Raw genomic sequence first — 20,701 nt, 5'->3', positions numbered from 1 at the left:
TTGCCCAGAGATTCTCAGATACGGCCGAACGGCAGACCACCCGCTGCGCTCTCGCGCTCTCTCTCTCCGTGTCGGCCAGAGCTCGGCGTCTCCCAGCGTGAGCTTCCCGATGCTGCTTCCCAGTGAGAGCGTTCAGGGGATCCTTTAATGTGGGAAGGACGGGGGGGGGCCTTATTTAATTGGGTGATGGGGTCAAATAAAGGTCCCCCCCCCCCCAGAGGAGGTCTTTGAAGGCCTCCCAACCGTTCTTTTGTGGTGCCGGTGTGCAGGAATCGAGATGTGCTGTTTGTTTTTTGGTTTTGGTTTTGTATTTGGTTTTGTTTTGTTAGTTTCACTCAGCAGAAGTAAATAAAAAATGTGAACGTTGACTACAGGACTGCCTCGGACGCGCAGACCCGTCTCGCATACAGACCCAGAGTTCCATGTGTGTAGAGGCCCTGGTCCTCAGCTGAGAGGGCCCTGAGGGCCACAAGTGGTGCTAGACATATTTCAACTCTATGGAATTTCAGCTCTCAGTGTGTTACATGTTTGTTTGTTTGTTTGTTTTGTTTTGTTTTGTTTTGTTTGTTTGTTTATGTTCTTCCATATGTAATTGTGGACATGACTTTTTATTAGGATTATTTAATACTTAATAGATATAGCTACCTTTTTTTATTCCTGAATAACTGTCATTGATGGCTTTTATTTTTTGTGTTTTGTTTATTTTCTGTAGTGCCAATTTCTTGTATAATCATGTACTGTATGTCTTTAGTTGCACAGATGTTTTGGTACATAAACTGCCACTATATGCATTTAATGGTGCTGATTCTGTTCATCATACATTTTAAGATGTTATTTCTTTAATAAATTAATGTCTTGACATAAAGGGGTTTCATCATCTTTTGTTGCGTTGTACAGATTGGCTCTATTCAGCCCTCTTATTGGAATGTTTAATTCAGTAAAACTGATCACAAAGCTTAACATTTAAGTAGTGATAGTTGTAGTAAATAAAAATGAAATGATGTGGTGATACAGTCCTACAGCTCCGTTTGCATTAGGTGACAGTCGGCTATTTTCACATGATATTCCGATCCAAGCAGTTTTTTCTTATCATCCGTCTCCCTAAAGCCCATCTTATCTCACAAGGAAAATCTGGGATCTTCAGTAAGCACTCAAAACTCATGTGATGCAAATATTGTCATGCAAATCAACGTTCTGTGGTGTGAATCTGTCCTTAAGGTCACAAGCAGAGCCTGTTATGCATATTTTGTGCCTGTTTGACTGCTTTTGTTCTTAAGACCCCTTCGCCTCGCTTGCGTGATGGACAACAGCGCTCAGCTTGAGTTCTCCTGCGCAGAATCCTCCTTAATGCTTTCAGGCTTTTGGATGCAGATCAGAGAACAGAGGTTGTCTCTGGTGGTGACCAAGGCCATCTGCTCTGCAGTCTCCATCAGCTCTCTGGCACCAGTGACACTGTAGAGGACAGAGGGAGACCGCTAGAGGTCACAAGGGTCTCCACAAGCACTGCTTTATTAATACAGATGTAGTACCAGTATGTATGTTCCAATACATTGCATGGGGCATTGTCCCAACATCCATATGGTCAAAAATCTTACCCAAAGCAGTGGTTCCATTTATGTGGAAAACGGCATTGGTACAAACTTACTGAATTAGTCTTAACTTTTAACAACACTATATTAATGTTTCTACAAACATGATTATTCCAAATGTAACATCTTTGATAACATGCGTAAGACACGCATCTTAAATTATCAGTCTCTATAATGTTTAATAGGGTATTTTATGGTTTTGGCAGTTCTACTGTGTGAGCAGTAAGACATGGGTAGTAGAGCACCAGAGGGTATTTGCATTGACGCCAAGGACCGTAACTTCACCTCTGACTCAACATCATGGGCTGTACTGGAACTGAGTTGTTGATGTAACTCAAAAGTAACTATTGTTGGCAGGCAATTCTCTTGTGTAATTGAATGCACTGTTGCTATTTGATTATGCAGTTTATGGCATGATATTTCTTTGTATTTCTGTGTTTGAACCTTCCATGACATTATTCTCTACTTCTTGTCGTATTATATAGATAGATGTTACATCCCGTGTGAAATAGACATTCTAATTCGTTTACAATTATGAGAAGCGTGATAACAATCGATGTGAGTGTGTCTCGTTTGAGGCATTGTTGAACAGCTTACAGTAAACACTGGTATGATTAATGGGCCCAGCATTTAGCCGAAGCTTTCTGAACGTCCAGATCTGCTGGGTGTTCGGGGCGCACCCCTGATCCCTGTCTGCTGTGTGCTGCCGGCCCGGAGGATAATCTCCACCACAAATCAGCTGTCAGTAAACAATTTACATCTCGGTGTGCTCGCCGTTTCACTCTTTTTCTCTCTCAAGCCCGAGGAATGGCAACAGCGAAAGTTGCTGTTGAAATATTGACTGATTGCTGCGTGATTTGAAACAGCACTAGAGACAGATAGACCTGCAAGGGGGAAAAAAAACCTCCCTCCAGCTGCAATTACAGTCCTCTCGGCCTCACAGCAATCTTCTCTTATGTAACCCGCCGCTACCCCCCCCCCCCCCCCCACACTGTGGCAGGTGACTGAGATCCATCTTTATAGCGTATCCTGCGGCTGAAAGCTCAGTTCCCCCCACCGGCAGAATTGCTGGAGAGCAGCACCTTCCAGCTCTTGCATTCCTGCGTCTGCCACATTCTAGCCAGCCGGACCTATAACGTGCTGGAATCCATCACAGAGGAGAGTTTCCGACCGCGTCTAAGACGAGTAGCAGGGTGGGAAGAGACCGTGGGTACCGGGGTGTTTATCGAAGGATTAGCGAAGAGGTGATCGCTCCTCAGATCTAGTCACAGGCTAGCCAGACAGCTCTCCCATTACTGTGCTTTTTCAAACAAATGAGGTCATCTCATGGTTAATGTTTTGTGGCTCTCAGCCAAAATGAGCCGGGAGAAAGAGAGAGATGGTGGGGGTGGGGAACTGTAAAGGGAGCCATATGTAACTCTAATTGAAATGGTGTGCTATGGGCCAATGGAGGCTCGCTGCAATGCCTTCACTGCCATCAGCGGCCATGTCTGTTATGTAATTTGCCACACGATCCCCGGCTTATTATTTGGTGGGCTTTAGATCACTGTCATCAGTGTCTCATTGTTGTACCGGCAGTCTACTTACCGTGCTGATAAAGGCTTTGAATATGAATGTGTACAGTGAGTTTTTTTTTTTTTTTTCTATGGGGGTGTTGAATGGTTCTGGTACAGCACTCCCTGTTCCCTTTTCATTGTTTCGCATCGGGCTTCAGACAGATTAATGATCGGAAAGGTTCTCCTGCAGAAAGGAAAGTGGGGGGGGGGGTTGAATGTAGCCTTCAGCTGCTGACTGACTATCGATGTAGCCTGCGTTCTCAGGTTGTGGTTGCATACGAACCAGTAGGGGCCTCAGCTGGTTCATAACACTTCATCAGAGACAGGAAGTGTCTGTCTGAGCGACTCTGGTGAAAGACTAGTGACGGACATTGTAAGTGTTAGATTAATGACTTTTCCCCTTGGTTTAAGACTGTCTCCCTGCAGTCAAGCCCATAATTCACTCAGAGCAATAATATTTCAATCATATTGGAAAACTTATAAAGATGGATTGTTCTTTTTTTATTTCTACAGCAGGTGTTTGTACTAAATATTAAAATGACCTGTTCTTTCAATCAGCTCACTTGAAGTGTAAAATGGCGAGCCACTGTTAACAGATTAGCCTATATAGGCCTAGGCTACTGTAGTCATGTAATCACACTCAAGGCCGACTGCAACAACTTTAGAAAACGGCTGTATTGAATTTCACTCTAATTTATAATGCCCTTGGCTGAATGCCCTGGTGCTCTGCCTTTGTGGTGTGTTGAGAGCGTGTCCGACATTATTGACCGTCTGCATATGTCGGGATTGATCAACTGGTGTGCTGGCTGTGCGGTGGCGCGTCTGCCCTTTGTGTTTGTGTGTGTGTGTCACCCTCACTAGTGAGTGCTGGGTGACAGAGACACTCGATTATGCTCAGCATCCCGGAACTGTCCTGTCTCCCACAATTAGGCTCTGCATCAGGGAGACGACTGCTCCTGGACCCTCGCTGTTTCACTGGGTCCCCTGTATTAATTTGCACTTAATCTCCACAGCCCACCCAACCTGGGCAGACCTCCTGGAGAGGGACACCTCAAAGTTGAGCTTTCTAGCCCACATTTCAAAGCACACACACACACACACACAGAGCATATATATATTCTCTACTGTCTTTCTCAACCTCTGGTTCACACAGGTCTTGAGCCCTCTTTACAGTTGTCTGCTCACTTTAACCTTGTACCTAATGCACTGTCAGAATAGTCCACTTGAAATTTTACCGTGCTGAGCTGAACTTTTCCCAATCATATCTCATATCACTCTCTCTCTCTCTCTCTCTCTCTCTCTCTCTCTCTCTCTCTCTCTCTCTCTCTCTGTAGTCCAGCCAGGCAGCACTGATGTGTGTGCCGCAGAGGGAGAGAGAGAGATGACCTCCAGCACTGCTGAGAGGAATGCTTCCCAGACAGGTGAGTCATGTATGACCGTGTATCAGGCTTGAATATCATACTCGTGCTCAAGGTCAATGTGCTGGGCTGCAATAACATAGATAATACAATCTTTCAGAGACCTTTCAGCTTTGTCTGAGGTTTAAAGGACTGCAGACAAGATGGCTCTGATACTAAGGACCTTATAGAATTGGTCATTCATTGCAGAATGGCACATAACCTTTCCAAGGTATAGACTAGCCTGTTCTGGAAGCTTTACATCAGGGAAAATAATTATGGAGGTATGACATGAAAGGGAATGGTCCTTTTGTGATCTATAAAAACCAAGGGCCATGATCCAGGTGGTGGCGACCTGAGTTGCCTTTGTATTGTGTATATTTTGTTATCTATAACCAGTGAGAAGGAGACAAATACAATATAAGGCTGGGATCACATTGACCTGCAGCAAGCGGCAGGTTTTCTATGGTTCGGCAGCAGAACGGTGGCAACGCGGTGGCGTAAGCTGAGTGTTGAACTTGGTTCAACTTTCAAACTGCAACGCGAGCATATTCAATTAATCAGTGAGTTAAGGCATACCGTTTGTGTTACCATAGGAACGAGATAGAACTTATTATGGTCTGAGTATTGTGTTACGCTTGCCGCTGCCGCTTGTCGCCGGCCAATGTGATCCCCGCCTAAAGAGCATCATGCATCAATGTAAAGTTCTGTCTATTCACAAGTACACATATTTGCATACTGCTGCTGGAATGGATAAATGTAACCCTGCAAGGGGGTGGTGTGAAACTGTGGAGCTATCAGGGTGTATAACTGACAGGCCATCTGCAGAGATGAGCCAGCTTCATCCAGATGCTGGAGACAGGCCGCCTAACCGCTCTGTCTCCCGTGTCAGGGGGACGGCTCTGTTGACGGGCTGAGTGGGAGCAGCAGACGGCTGGCCGTGACCTCGACATGAGGCAGTGTGGATGTGTGTGTGTGTCCGCCACAAACAGAGAAACCCCCCAGCCATCCCCGTGCCACGCCCGTGACAGAGAGAATTACCCGTGTCAAAGTGAAGCCTGAGCTCGCTGCGTTAAAATATGCAAGGCTTCAGCGTGGTGTCAGACTCCACATCATTTTCAAGTTAAGAGCTGCCCTTGTGTTTTTTTATGGTGCTTTTTACTCTTGAAAATCTGTGAAATGTTGATGTTTTTCACCTCACAGAACTCTTCTCCCCACAGTCCTCATTAAATGGAAATATGGCACTCCTACACTGCATTAATTTCAAAGTATGGAAACACGGCAAGCCTTTACATGTTTCCTTGAATCCCTTGCAACAATATTATGTCCCCATAATGAGGCGGTGTGGACTGGCTTTATGAGTGTTTGTAATCCGTTGTCCACCTGCTATTCCTCCCTCCTAATTAAGAGTGTAATCAGGCTGCCGGCCACTGCTGTGAGGTCCAGTGGACTTGCGGTGATGGGGCCAGAGCAGGTGACTGGATCCAGCTTTCCCCAGAGGGCTGGGGGTGGGGAGGGGGGGCCATCAAGCCCAGCTGGGGCTTGTCCTCAGGGAGGCTGTAAGGACATAGGGGGCATGGTCCAGACCCACAAAGGTTAGTCCAAGGGGAATAAGGCTCCGATTAGAAAGAGACCTGACTCTAAGGCGGTGATCACACTGACAAGTGGCAAGCGGCAGGTTTCCTATTGTTCTCTTTGGTTGGGCAGTGGAACTGTGGCAACGGTGGCAGCGCTAGCGTAACGCTAGCGTTGGACAAGCTGAGCATTGAACTGTGCAACGGAAGCGTATTCAATTGTCAGTTTAGGGAAACCGCTTGTGTTACTTAGGAACGAAATAGACCTTATTATGGTCTGAGCGGTGTGATCCCTGCCTAAGAATGAGTTGGATCAGCATCTGAAGGATAACACCTCTAACACAATCAGGCATGTTATGATCTACACTCTTAAAACAAATGTGTTGTTCCTATCTGGACACAGAGATGTGTTAAAAAACAATGCAAGTTGTGTTATTTTCAACACATATTGTGTAACAAAAATAAAAAAAGGAAGCAACACAAACTGTGTTGTCACTATCTGGACACAGAGATGTGTTAAAAACAACACATTCATTTTGAGAGTGTATTTTATGAATTATTTCAATCCTCTACTGTGTTTTATTCTATGCCGTTATCCATGATTAGTGCATGAAGGAAGATTCTGCATTTTCTTTTTGTGTTATTACCTTCATAAAAGCCATTAATGCAGATCAAATGTCAGGCCCTACGGACCCATTCTGCTGTAACGGTACAGCAACAATTCTGGTTAAAAGTCCTTCCTCTGCTATTTTCATTTATTCCTTTAACACATAGTGTTAATCCAAATGACATTGCCAATATCCATATCCATATGTGTGCACCCTGGGTGTGGAACCCTTGATTGAAGTGTTGCTGTTACTGTCATACTGTGTATTTCCATATGATCTAGAGGAGCATTTAGATGTCTAGTCTAGTCTCCCACAGATCCCTGCAGTATAGGCAGGCAGATAGGATGGAGTTCATTGTCTGATATTCCTCACCAACAGTGATACGGTAACCCATAAACACTTCAGCCAGTCAGTATCCTTTTACATAATTCCACTTTGAATGCTTCTGTATCTCTTCATATGCATGCACAGTCTTAACTCTGTAGGCCTTACTCTGAAATTATATCATTGGCCCATGGCTTTATCTGTTCCACAGAAATGACCAGTGTGTGAAAAACGCTCCTCTGCTGTGACAGTCCTCACAGGCACCCCCTCTCACACACACACATACACACACACACACACACACACACAGACACACACACACAGACAACCCCCCCCCCTAACAAGTGTTAGAACAGATCTGTCATGCCATCTCTCTAACAGAGAAGCAGATCTTCAATACAGAAAGTCAACTGACTGACAGTTTGTCTGTACTGGGAAATCTCTTAGTCTTTAGCTCTTCAGTGTGAAGGCTATAGAAGGAAGTCATTCACACTCACAGGACATGAAACTGCACGCAGAGGGGAAAACCGATCCTCTTTTCACAGGTCTTGGACTGTGTGTCTATTTATTTTTTACTGTTTGTGTTCAGTGGTTAAATGTTAAGTGTCTGCTTCTCATTAATAGCTGGCTGCTGTAACATTTTAATTTCCTTTTGTGGGATTAATTAAGTTCACCTTATCTAATCTCCTTCTGCATTTTACAATACCTTTCCCTTTCCACTGGCGAGATTAAATGCACCTGTTATGCTATCTAATTCATTGAGGTATTGGCTGCCCCTAGGACCTATGTTTGTGTGTATTGTGTTTTTTTTTTTTTTTTCCGAGTGGCATAATAGCTATATGACTTTATAATACTTTATAAGACCAGATGAAATAATGAAAAAAAGTCATCTATTGTGTTGGTCACAGATCCTCATAAAGAAGATTAAATTGAGATATTTTGTGATATCATGAAGTTAAAACAAATGAAATTGTTCAGGCTAAAATAATCAGTCTGTCAGGCTGTAATTATCAGTCTTTCAGCAGGGACAGAGTACAGTTGATGACTGTGACAGCCATGTGGATTTGATCCACCACTCCATTTTATTGACATCTCTACTACAGCGTTTTGTCAGAGACAGCTCCAGCTTGTCAAGCTTGATCTGATATTCCAGCCAGTGGCCTCTTGGGGTGTAGCACGGTGTGATGTCACTCTGGGCAAACATGGAATGATCTGTGCTGTTCCCTGTGCTCCCTCTCGAAACTGACCCTCAACCTCTCCTGCCGTTGGCCTACATGCATATGTGTATTTGTGTGTGTGTGTGTGTGTGTGGATGGTGCATGGACAGTATACGTGCATGTGTGTTCGCGTGTGGTGGTGGTGTTGGTGGCGACATTGGGGGGTGGGGTCACATCTTCAACCCCTGCCTCCACCACTTTGCTCTAAGATCTCCAGTGTTAGTACATTGTTTTGGCTGTGCCAACTCACAGCATTATGTCATCGGCGCTCGCTGTGGTAATTAACACTCAGGGCCCCCAGGAGAGGGGTCGCAAGGGAGGAGCTGCTCTCTATCTCTTTCTCTCTCTCTCTCTCTCTCTCTCTCTCTCTCTCACTCTCCGTCTCGCTCTCACACGGTCTCTCTCTCCCTCTCTCTTCTTTCTTTCACACTCCTCCTTTCTCTCCCTCTTAGTGGGAAAGCATGAGGACATGGGAAAGGCAGGGGTAGATTGCCACCGGCCAACTTTAATTTCACCAATCAGACCCTGATAATTAACGGCGTCCCATTCTCTGTCTGAGCCTGAAAGCGCACTGAGCCGTGGCCGTCACAACATTCCGGCCCTCGAATGAGGGACCCGGAGACCTGCTGTCTCTCCCCCCCGACGGGCCGCCACTCACATAATAAATAGCCTCTCAGTCCACTCAGCCTGATGAATTGGCCCCTTCCTCACTGAGATGTCCACTGGGTGAGAGCACCACCCCACTTCCTACATCCCCTCTGCCTTCACACACACACACACACACACACACACAAATACAGACACAGATACACACACACACACACGCATACACAAACACACACACATATTCAACACCGTCAGGTTTGTGTGGGATTTTGTGCACATAGTCTGCACCTCCACCACAGCAGCAGCTGTCTCCTCATTTATCCCATAAAATGACAAAATCACTTGTGGTTTCTGTCCTTCGGTTTGTAATTGTCATCAGATCATTACGTGCTGTCCCAACATGGGAGACAGCCATTCAGCTGGCCTTCCAAACACAGACATGCATCTGGACATAAAAATGCACACTATTGAGTCCAGTCTTTTAATAGGGAGGGAGCTGGCTACTTAACAAATATTTACAGTACTTGCATGTCAATGACAACATTTGTGGAAAAAAAACTGCAGCTGGCTGTGAAAGGCCTGCACAGCTTAACCTCCTGTTGTGCACATTCAAAATTTCAGTGAGAACTCAATGACCAGGGGGTATGGCTAGTAGCCTACAGGGTGGCTCCTCGTTTTTTGTACAAATGACCTATGGCTCAATGTCTGTACCATCTACAGCCTGTCAACCTCTTTGGAATGATGAGGTGATCTAGGAAGCAGGTTATCTAACTCAGCCCTGTACGTTCTGCCATACGGTTCAGCCTCTATCTCTGCAATCTCTTCCCAGGTGAAAATATGCAGCGGAGATATATCGCTGTGAAGCCGTGAGCAGGCAGCAGCATTAAACGAGGTGAAGGCAGCCATGAATTTGCCTGCCTGTGAGAGAGTCAGCTGCCACAGATTACAGAATGTGGTTTCCCATCAAAGAGGGCGTTCAGCCGAGGAACCGCTCTCCTCCTGAGATGGGTAAAATTGTCTCCCCACTGAACGTGCGCTGTCAAACCCAGCTGATGAGAACACCGAGGTTAATGAATTGTTTGTTTGATTTCTATATCACAGTAAATTGGATGGCAGTGTGCTCTTGAGAAAGTTGTGCTTACACAACCATTTGAGGCGAGCAATTAGCCAAGCTCTCCCAGTGGCGCTGTTGTAGAACATTCAACCCAATCCAGATGGTAGCGCACAATTGCCATCCACTCACTGTCTCGCAGTCTGAAACTCTGTTAGAATAAGCCATTATTTTGCCAAGAAATGTGATTGATGGATCAGTGCAAAATATTTACCTTAAATTGTAGTGAATGATGGATTGATGAAGTGTGTTAATTTGAAAAATGTGCTCTTCTATGTTTGGTTATCTCTCTTATTTTTTGATCATTAGGAATACTAATTATTATCCAAATGTGCTCAATTGCTCATTGTTTATTGAGTTCAGAATCAGATGCTTACTTTATGTAAAAGGCAAATTGAGTGTAGCTTCTGGTTCATCCTTGAATATATTACTTTGCCATCTGGTGGACATTTGTGAAGATGCAGCTGTTACATAAGATAAGGTACACATGGTAAACAGCACATGGTGAAATGGCACCTTGTTACATACACACACACACACACACACACACACACACTGCTGATTGTCAGTTTGTTCTGTGACATTATTTAATTGCATTGCTGTGCAAATAACTCTGTTTCTGCTAAATGATGTCTCTCAGAAACCATTAAGAAACCCTTTCAAAGCGGATATTTATTCAGACATGATGACTGTCAACACTAAAGGCACATTAGGCAGAGAAATAACAGAATGTTTGCTCACGATGAGAGCCCCGCACAGTGTACAACATACTTAATGATGCCACCAGGAAGACAGAAAACAGCCCACCAGAAGGTCAGATGAATCACCATATTTCAGAGTGGGGCACGTTGGTCTGACACTTTTTTTCACATTTCCTAGGCCATGCAGATGAACAGCTTCTGATTTATCTGTGGGCTGCATGAACAATAAGCAGTTATTCCGAAACTGACCTTCCTGGGAATCATGATTTATTTATCTGGTGTGCGGACCTTCACTCTGACCAAGTCCTTCTCCATTATGCATATCCATGGGGCATTCCCATAAAATGAGAGGTGAGAGAATAGCAAACACAGAGAGGATGGCAGACATGACTTTGCAGTATTGCTTACCGTCAAAATGTACTTAAAATGCTAGGCCTGTCGGTGCGAGTCCAGCAATGCCATAGCCATCGTGAGCTTGCCTTTTTGTTTCATTTAAAGCTCCAGTGACTGAACAACTTGGTAGTGCAAGTGGGAGGGAGTTCCAGAGTTTGGGGCCAGCCACGCTAAAGGTCCTGTCACCCATGGAACGGAGATGTGCAGTGGGGGTGGATAGGAGGTAGGCATCAGTGGAGTGTAAGGTGCGGGTTGGTTGGTAAGGGGTCAAGAGGCTTGAAAGATAAGAGGGTGCAAGATTATGTTGTGCGTTATTGTACAGGGAGCCAGTGTAGTTGATGGAGGATGGGAGTGATATGTTGCCAGGGCCTGGTACGGGTGAGAACTCTTGCAGCATAATTTTGTATGTATTGTCTAATCTCTTTGCTGAGACACCAAAGAGCAGGGCATTACAGTAGTCAAGTCTGGAGGTTATGAAAGCATGAATGAGAGTCTCAGCAGTGGTGGGGTTAAGGGACGGGCGGATTTTAGAAATGTTTTTGAGGTGGACGAAGGCTGTTTTAGTGATGTATTTGATTTGAGAGTCAAAGGAAAGGGTAGAGTCAATTATGACACCAAGGTTTTTGACTTCAGAGGTAGTGGTGGTGAAGTAACCAGGGATGGATAACTGTGATTGTTCCAGCTTTTTCAGTACAGATGGTGTGGCAATGAGTATGGCTTCTGTCTTGTCATGGTTTAATTTGAGAAAGTTTTGTGTCATCCAGTTGCTTATGGCATTGAGACAGGTGACCAGATTGGAGGGAGGGAGTGTGTGGGAGGGCTTAGTATGAATATAGATTTGTGTGTCGTCAGCATAGCAGTGGAAGTTTAAGCCATACTGACGTAAAATATGACCATGGGGGAGGATGTAAATGACAAAGAGCAGGGGACCTAGGACAGAACCCTGGGGAACACCATGTGAGAGGGGTGAACTGGGGGACCTGAAATTACCTATGGAGACAAACTGTTCCTAGCTGTGAGATATGACCTAAACCAGGAGAGTGGAGTGCCAGTGATACCCAAGAGTGTTTCCAAACTGGTGAGCAGTGTGTTGTGACAGACTGTGTCAAAGGCAGCTGTAAGGTCCAGCAGTAATAAAATGCTGACATGGCCTGTATCGTTGACATGGACGGTAGTTTTTGAGATCATCAGTAGCTGCTCCAGTTTTTTTTAAGAACAGGAGTGATAGCTGCAGTTTTGAGAGAGTGAGGGACATAACCAGTGAGAAGAGATGAATTTATAATGTGAACGAGGAGGGGTCACAGCACCGACAGGCAGGTCTTGACCAGTGGAATAGGCACAGGGTCCAGGATGCAGGTAGAGGACCTAGCCTTGGTGGCAAGGTCATGGACAAAGTGCTCATCCACAGGTGCAAAAGCAGAGAAGGACTAGACTGGTAATGCAGGGGTAATGGGGGCATCACTCAGTGTAGCAGCAGTGGGGAGTGATTGAAATTGCCTGTAGATGGTGTTAATTTTGTTTTGGAAAAAATCAAGAAAGTCACAGCAAAGATCAGTTGAAGGGGTAAGTGGAAAAGATTTGTTAGGCTGGAGTAGTTTATTGACTGTGGAGAACAGGGCTCTAGGGTTATTCTGACCTCTGGCAATGATGGTGGAGTAATGCACAGATTTAGCCTCATTAAGAGCCTCCTTGTAGGCCAGTACATGGTCTTTATATGCCTGTGCGTGAACAGTTAGGCCAGTCTTTCTGCTACGTCGCTCCAGTTGGCGGCCAGCAGCCTTCATTTTGCGCAGTTCAGGTGTAAACCATGGAGCAGAGCGTAGAAAGGAGACAGTGTGTGTTTTCAAGGGGGCCAGATTATTAAGTATCAGATAGCTGAGAGTTGTAGAGTAGGACAAGATCATCAGGACGTTAAGTGGCTTATCCACGAGTTGGGATTGTAGTGTGTCTGATAGCCTTAGCTGTGTTAATGTTCTTGGTGTTCCTATATGTGATGGAGGTGGGTGGGAAAGTTCACATGCTGGGCAAGATCAAAGCAGTTTAGCATATTGAGAAAATTATTGGCAAAGTTGTTTGAATCAACATGTATATTAAAATCACCCAGAGCAAGGATAGATGGATACAGAGGGCATACAGAAGATAGAAGCTCAGCAGTTCATTTAGAAAATTAGGTGATGCTTTAGGCGGCCTATAGATAAGCAAGATAAGTAGTGGTAGACTACCAGTAAGTTTCAGAGTAAGACGTTCAAATGATGAGAAATCTTGCAGAGGCACACACAACCTTAAAACAGGAGCGGTAGAGCATAGCAAGCCCCCCCCCACGTCCAGCCGAGCGTGGCTTATCAATAAATTCAAACCCAGGCGGAGTGGCTTCATTTAATGTGATACATTTGGCACTTGCCAGGTTTCAGTTAAGCACATAAAGTCGATGTCCATATCAGTGATTAAATCATTAATGAAAGGTGCTTTGTTGAGGGAACGTACATTGAGCAAGGAAAACGATGCATTCAGAATGTAACCATTCTGGAGGGTATTTAATAACATTATGGGGCACAGGTTGTTAAAGTCAGCAGTGCGCTCTACAGCGTTGCGTAATGTTTTCCGAGTCCAGCTCCAGAGAGAGTCAATGTTATTTGGGTGAAGATAACGGCCAAACTGTCTACGGGAGCCCCTGTGGTTGTATTTTGAGCGACGATGCAGAATGCCAAGATGTTCATGACAAGTGCAGTATAATAGCCTCGTGAGACCATCCTGATCTCGCGAGATTCAGGTTTTCACTCGCAGATCAGTCTGGCAACTTTCCGATAGAGAAAATTTGGAGCAGTTCACCAAATGAACGGCCAATCAGCGTTGGTTTTGCAACGAACAACATGACGGCATCCACAGATGAGATGAGCATAGCTATCGCGCAAGTTTTATTCAAATTAGAAAGTTTTCCTGGGTAAGCTGTGAAGCTATGCGTCTCAGCCATGCAGCTGGGAGGAATGAACGACACAGACATCCTCCACGGCCGATTCCAGTTCATAATGGAGGAATATACTTTCTTCAGAAGTGTAGGGCCTACCGTGAAAACTTGATGGGAATTGCCGTTGATTAGGTTCATGTCACATACAAATGGTAAGTTAAAAAATGTTAACGTTAGTTACGTTACCTAACTAATTGTATGTTAAACAAAGACATAGAGAGCCGAAGTCACGCCCTTGACCCTTCTTTCAAAAAAATATGAACGGGAGGTAATGGAGAGAATTATTTTTTGGTCCAGTTTGAATTGTGCCACGAATTTCACATATGATGTGTGTGAATTTAAAAGATAATTTTTCACGTCAAGAAAGTACTGTAACGATTTGTTAGCGACACACACAGTTGTCCAATCAAAAGGTTTATTAGCTGAGAACGAGAGCTGGGACCCAGACCCAGAACACAATACACACGGGGCAGGTCAAGTACACACACACGCTACACATACAGGGGAGGACGCAGCCCCCCACACAAAAAGGATCACACACGAGGGAGAACTAAAAGGGAAACATGTCACAATAAAGACGCTAACATTACACTTATAACTTAGGAGAAATACAGACATAAACCCCAACTGTTCGCTCCCGCATCCCAGCATGCCCTGTGTGGGAGGACGCTATGCAATGTCTTGTGCGCCGACGTTACAGTACTGTTGTTCGATAGACTTCAAAAGTTATGTTGGTTTTGTGTGAATCCGCTCAGTGGACTACATCTCTCGTCTCGAACGATGTACGTCACCAACGTAATGAAACGATAAGATTAGCTGTTATGCTAGTTAACGGTTGCATCTTGCTGCCTGCTATGTCACTTAACAGTATCTAATGTACAGTCTATGGACGAATACAACTTACCTGATGTGTTTAATCCTCTGACTCATGGTATTTTCATTGGCAAGGAAAGCCCAATTAAGACCTTTTGCTGGTATGCTTGTACAATCTAGTGTGGCTGTGAATGAGCTAACGTCACTAGCACGACTGATGGGTTTGTAGTCGTTGGAATCATGATCTTTCACAATGTTGTAATTCAATAGTTATGAAACAAACGGCAAATGTCTTTACATGAAAAATTGTCTTTAAATTTGACAAACATCATATGGGTAATTCAAGGCACAAGTCAACCGGGACCAGAAAATAATTTCTTTTTCGCCATAGACTGGCGTTCAAAATTTTTTGAAAGATAGGTCCCATGGAGGCAAACGGAAGGGGCGGGACTTCGGCTCTCTATTAGAACACTTTGTTCATCTAATTGGTTGATTTGGCCCGTCGATAACCAACATAGGTGGTGATAGACAGATGGTTTATCCAATCAGCTAACCAGTATTTCCGCCCCTTCCCAAAAGTTCTCCAACGGAAAGTTCCCAGATGGACATGCAGAGCAAATGCGAAGCATCCATCTGGCGGAGTCAGGTTAGCAGGCCATCTGGATACTTGTAACAGTTTTTTCGCAGGCTGTGGAGACGGGCCGACGAGTATTTGAGAGTCATGGTTGAGTAGCACAGTAGTTCACACGGCACGCATGGAGACCAGCGTAGCAGCCAGAGCTCATAGACGAGAAGCCAGAGCAGCCGCGATATGGATGCAGATCGCATAGGGAAGGAGGGTGGAAGACAGGCACGGCCAACTAAAAGGTTCCAGCAGGCAGACGCAGGTTAGCGCTGACACACCTAGCCGATGTCCTAATAATCTAGCACGTTAGCCAGCAAGTGTAACCACTGACACTCTTGGGAGGTAACCAGGTCCCTGCGAGTGTAACAGCATAGGCAAGAGGCTCACCCACTGATGTAGCAAGCAAGACACTACCAAAGCAGTCTCAGTGGAGTATCCTTGAGAGGGCTCGCACAGTGACACATAGGGCAGGCAGGGGCGGGGTTCACTCTTTATTACGACATCCCGTTATTACGACGACCATCTATTACGACATACCGTTATTACGACATGCCTCTATTTAGACAGAGAAGCCCCTGGCTGCAGCTTGCAGATCGGGGCTGGGCTCAATGTGGGGCGGAGCGCAACGTTGAGCTCAGCCCACCTTCAGCACGTCTTCTCACGCATGTCCGTAGGGCCTACCTTGTTTCCTACTGTCCAAGTTATATTTCTCAACATAATCTCTAGAAAGAATGCTTAAATCTATAAAAGCATTTCCTCGACTCAAAACACGGAGGTTAGACTCTCGCTGCAGGCTAACAGTACTACTGGGTAGGGTAGCCTATAATGCGTAGGGGAGAGGTACAATTGTAACAGCGGTACAAATGTATCAGTGTTTTATTCTCAAGATATGGTGTAGCTACGGAAACGTAAATAGACACATATCATGTAATTATGTAGAATCTTACAGCCATCCAAATATGAATGGTCTACTTAAATACGACCAGAGATATTAAGAAAAAGGTACAAAATTCAAGCATCGCGATTTTTTATTGATTCTTTCAATCGCAACTGTTTGTTTAAGTTTGCTTCGTGAAATTTGAGCGTGTGGACTTCAATCACATGTCATTCATTGCACCACTATGTCACTTTCTTTCTTACTTAGGTCAAACAGAACTACACAAGCCTTTTATTGGCCTGACTTTGCACTAGTATTTTATTGACTGTCTATGCACAATTTCAACCAAATTTTGCTGCTCTTATTTTTTTCATTATTATATGTGCCCTCTTATTTACTTACTTTTTTGTTTACTTGAATGTTATGTTTGTCTGTGGACTTAAATTGGTAAAATATGTCTTGTCTTCACCGTGGGATAGTGAGAAACGTAATTTCGATCTCTTTGTATGTCTGGAACATGTGAAGAAATTGACAATAAAGCTGACTTTGACTTTGACTTTGACTTTGATTCATATCTTCAGTCCCTCTGTTTCAATTTAACATGATGAAAATAACAGTTTAGCTACAGTGTTTCCCCTACAATGTATTCATCAGCGGCGCAGCGCCGCTGCTGGAATTCAAGCGCCACTGCAAAAAGAGTTGCCTAATTAAAAAAAAATAGACGCAAGTGAACTTCAGGAGCAGCTGCCGTTCGTTCAGGTTTCATGTCAACAAATAATAGTAGGCTAACGTTGAAGGCGCAGTCAGGGATTCCACAGGAGATCACGCTTGTTTGTGTTTATGTTTAAGTTTATTAGCAGATGCAATTTTGTGCAAAAAAACGTAGCCTACATTATGTTAACCAAGGAACCAAATTAAACACGCCAGCGAGGTAGCTCGCCCCTACCTTCAGTAGCCTATTCCCAGATAAATCCACGCATTGTTTCGTTTTTGTTTGTGATACAGGCAATGCTTTCAAGCCCTGTGTTGCTAACATACCTAGGCTGTGAAACTAAGGTCTAGCTAGCTAGCCTATTGGCGGGTTTAATTGAATTTGAGTAATAGGATACGCAAGCATTTTACATCTGAGATAGTTTGTAATTCCTGTAGAGCTCATCAAAATTATAGATATGATACAAGACACTTATCTGCTATAATCCAAGTGAATTTTCTTCGAATTTTTGACCATTTATTTTACCAAATGACATGGGAAACATAATTAATTTCATCCACATATTCTTATGCACCATGCACAACAAAGCTACTAAGTTAGCTTAAAACCTTGAGAATCAAGCCAGCGTCACGGGCCGTCACGGCATTAAAGTGACAGGCACTCAATTCGACTTGCACAGCACCAATACAGTGTAATGGCATGAAAGAGAAGAGAAGAAGAAGGACAGCTATAGTTTATAGTGCTGTGCAAAAGTTAAGACACCCATGCTGAAATTGACTAAAGGGAGGAATAAAAACATATTTTGCCTTTTGTCTTAATGCCTTAATTAAAAAAGAAATAGGACATCAATTATTTTTAATGCATCATGTATCGTAAATAAATACATTATATATAAATGTCTTAACTTATGCACAGCACTGTATATTCTAAATAGTAAAAGTTTGTACAGTGGCCTACAGTGTACAGTTGTACAGTGGCTAATACTAATAATGTAAATGAAAAAGGTGAAAGAAAAACATAAATAATCCTGTTCAAGTACTGCAAGAATCATGCTTGTGTTGATGGTTATGTCATAATTTGTAACTCAATCTGTCCATTTCTTTCACAAAATCCACCAGAAGTCACAATTTAAGGAGTCATTTTTTATAATGTTTCTCTTTTTTTTGGGGGGGGGGGGGGGGCTTCCTACGATCAACAGCACCGCTGCTGGAAAAAATTCTAGGGGAAACACTGAGCTAGGATGCAATTCATGAAAATTGGGCACTTCTGGATAAGTTTTTGATTTTTGGCAAGGTGTTAGGTATACTGTAGGCCTAAGGTTTTAAAAAATCCATGGATACAAGTTGGGGTGGCCCCCCTAGTGGCAGTTCCAAAATGGCCCCCGCCGAAAAGAGAAAAGGTTATATCTCAGCTTCCTTTAGTCTTAAATTGTTGTATAATGTATTTTCTCTACTTTGTTTGATACAAGGAATCCAATTTTGATATTGTAACGATTTGATAGCGACACACACAGTTGTCCAATCAAAAGGTTTATTAGCTGAGAACGAGAGCACACAGACCAAGACACAGAACACAATACACACGGGGCAGGTCAAGCAGACACACACACTACACATACAGGGGAGGACGCAGCCCCCCACACAAAAAGGATCACACACGAGGGAGAACTAAAAGGGAAACATGTTACAATAAAGACGCTAACATTACACTCAAAACTAAGGAGATATAAAGACATAAACCCCCCAAATGTTCGCTCTCGTATCCCAGGATGCCCTGCGTGGGAGAACGCTAACACTGTCTTTTGCGCCGACGTTACATAGCTCCCCCAACAAGCCATTGCCGTCCTCGGCAATGCCCACGAGGTAGCCACATGCTAACGTCGGCGCGCGTCGCCCGCCACTCAGTTCAGTGCGACAGTACCGCCAACTCACGTGGGGTGCACGCCGCAGGAGCTCACTCAACGGGGCGCCACGCTGCTAGCAATCCAGTACGGGCGTGCTAGCAGCCACGTGGCCGACCCGCTCGTCACCAGCTCCCTCTCAGCAGCCGCCCTCAGGCTGCACTTTCCGCGGCGTGTCACCGCGGCACTCCTCCTCTCCTGGCAGGGCCCTAGGTGGCCTTTTCAACCGTCTACACTGTACCAAGCACCGGGGTTCGAGGGGGGGTCAGATGAAGCTGCACCAACGCCACTCCGCTCCGTCGTTTCACCAACCAGGACAGACAGGCACCGACTCCGCAGCAACCTGACCGCGCTGAGTTCTCCCGCTGCAGCTACCGTCTTCGGCGTCCCTCCTCGTGTTGCCTCCTCGCAGAGCCATCCTGCTTTGCTCCCGGCCTGTTCCACTCCCTCGCGGCCTCAGCGAAGGCATGACCCCCGAGATGGCCATGCTAACGAACTCCACACAACAAACTTTTTTTTAAAGGCGCTGGCCAACAGGCCAACTAGAACGGGCGCCCACACAGCACGGTGCCTCTCACATGCACCCAAACGTTTTAAAGTTCAGAGTTCAGAGAGCCTTTCCGTCTAAGCTGCCCCACCGTCGTGAGTTCGCTGCCCCCAGCGTCTCCGCCAGCCGTCCGTCGTCCAGGAACCTCTTCCTCGCCGCTCTCCCTCGGCTCTGCTCGCGCGTTGCGGCTCGCAGCGGAGTCAGCGCCCAGGCCAGCGTCGTCTTCTCCGCGACCGCTACTTCAGGCCCCTCTTCCAGCAAGATCTCCTCCCATGGCAGCAGACAGGTCCAGGCGACAGCTCCTCTCCTCTGGCGGCAGGAACAATAGAAGGCCCCGAGCTTTTTAGTAGCCCTTACAAGGGCTCTCTCTGGATCTAGCATGGGCCTCCACCCAGAGGTATGGTCTTCCATTCCCAGCTTCTCTCGCTGGTTGGAGGCCATGTTCGAAAGTCACTTCTGACACCAATGTAACGATTTGATAGCGACACATACAGTTGTCCAATCAAAAGGTTTATTAGCTGAGAACGAGAGCACACAGACCAAGACACAGAACACAATACACATGGGGCAGGTCAAGCAGACACACACACTACACATACAGGGGAGGACGCAGCCCCCCACACAAAAAGGATCACACACGAGGGAGAACTAAAAGGGAAACATGTTACAATAAAGATGCTAACATTACACTCAAAACTAAGGAGATATAAAGACATAAACCCCCCAAATGTTCGCTCTCGTATCCCAGGATGCCCTGCGCGGGAGAACGCTAACACTGTCTTTTGCGCCGACGTTACAATATGTTCTGCTTATTTTAAGTCCATTTCCATGTAGTATTATAGCCATATTTAGCTCATAAACTGTCAATATCTGAAAAAGTCACATTGAAATACTCAGGTCCCTAGACCCATATTTTTACCTCCAAGGTATGCTTTTCTTTGTTGATTGGACAGGTCACTCACTATCACTATAGTGTCAAAAATCACATGTTGTGGGGGGCGCTGTGGCACAACAGGCTACAGCACTCATACCATATACGGGTCCAAGTGCCCACAGGGACCCAGGTTCGAATCCGACCTGCGGTCATGTCCCGGTCCCACCCCATCTCTCTCCTCCACTTACTTCCTGTCTCACTCTTCACTGTCCTATACAAATAAAGGCAAAAAAATATACTTGTGACCAAAAG

This window comes from Alosa sapidissima, chromosome 14, assembly GCF_018492685.1.
Source record: "Alosa sapidissima isolate fAloSap1 chromosome 14, fAloSap1.pri, whole genome shotgun sequence".
Taxonomy (NCBI): Eukaryota; Metazoa; Chordata; class Actinopteri; order Clupeiformes; family Clupeidae; genus Alosa; species Alosa sapidissima.
The sequence above is the reverse complement of the archived record's forward strand: the minus strand, read 5'-3'. Positions refer to the sequence as shown.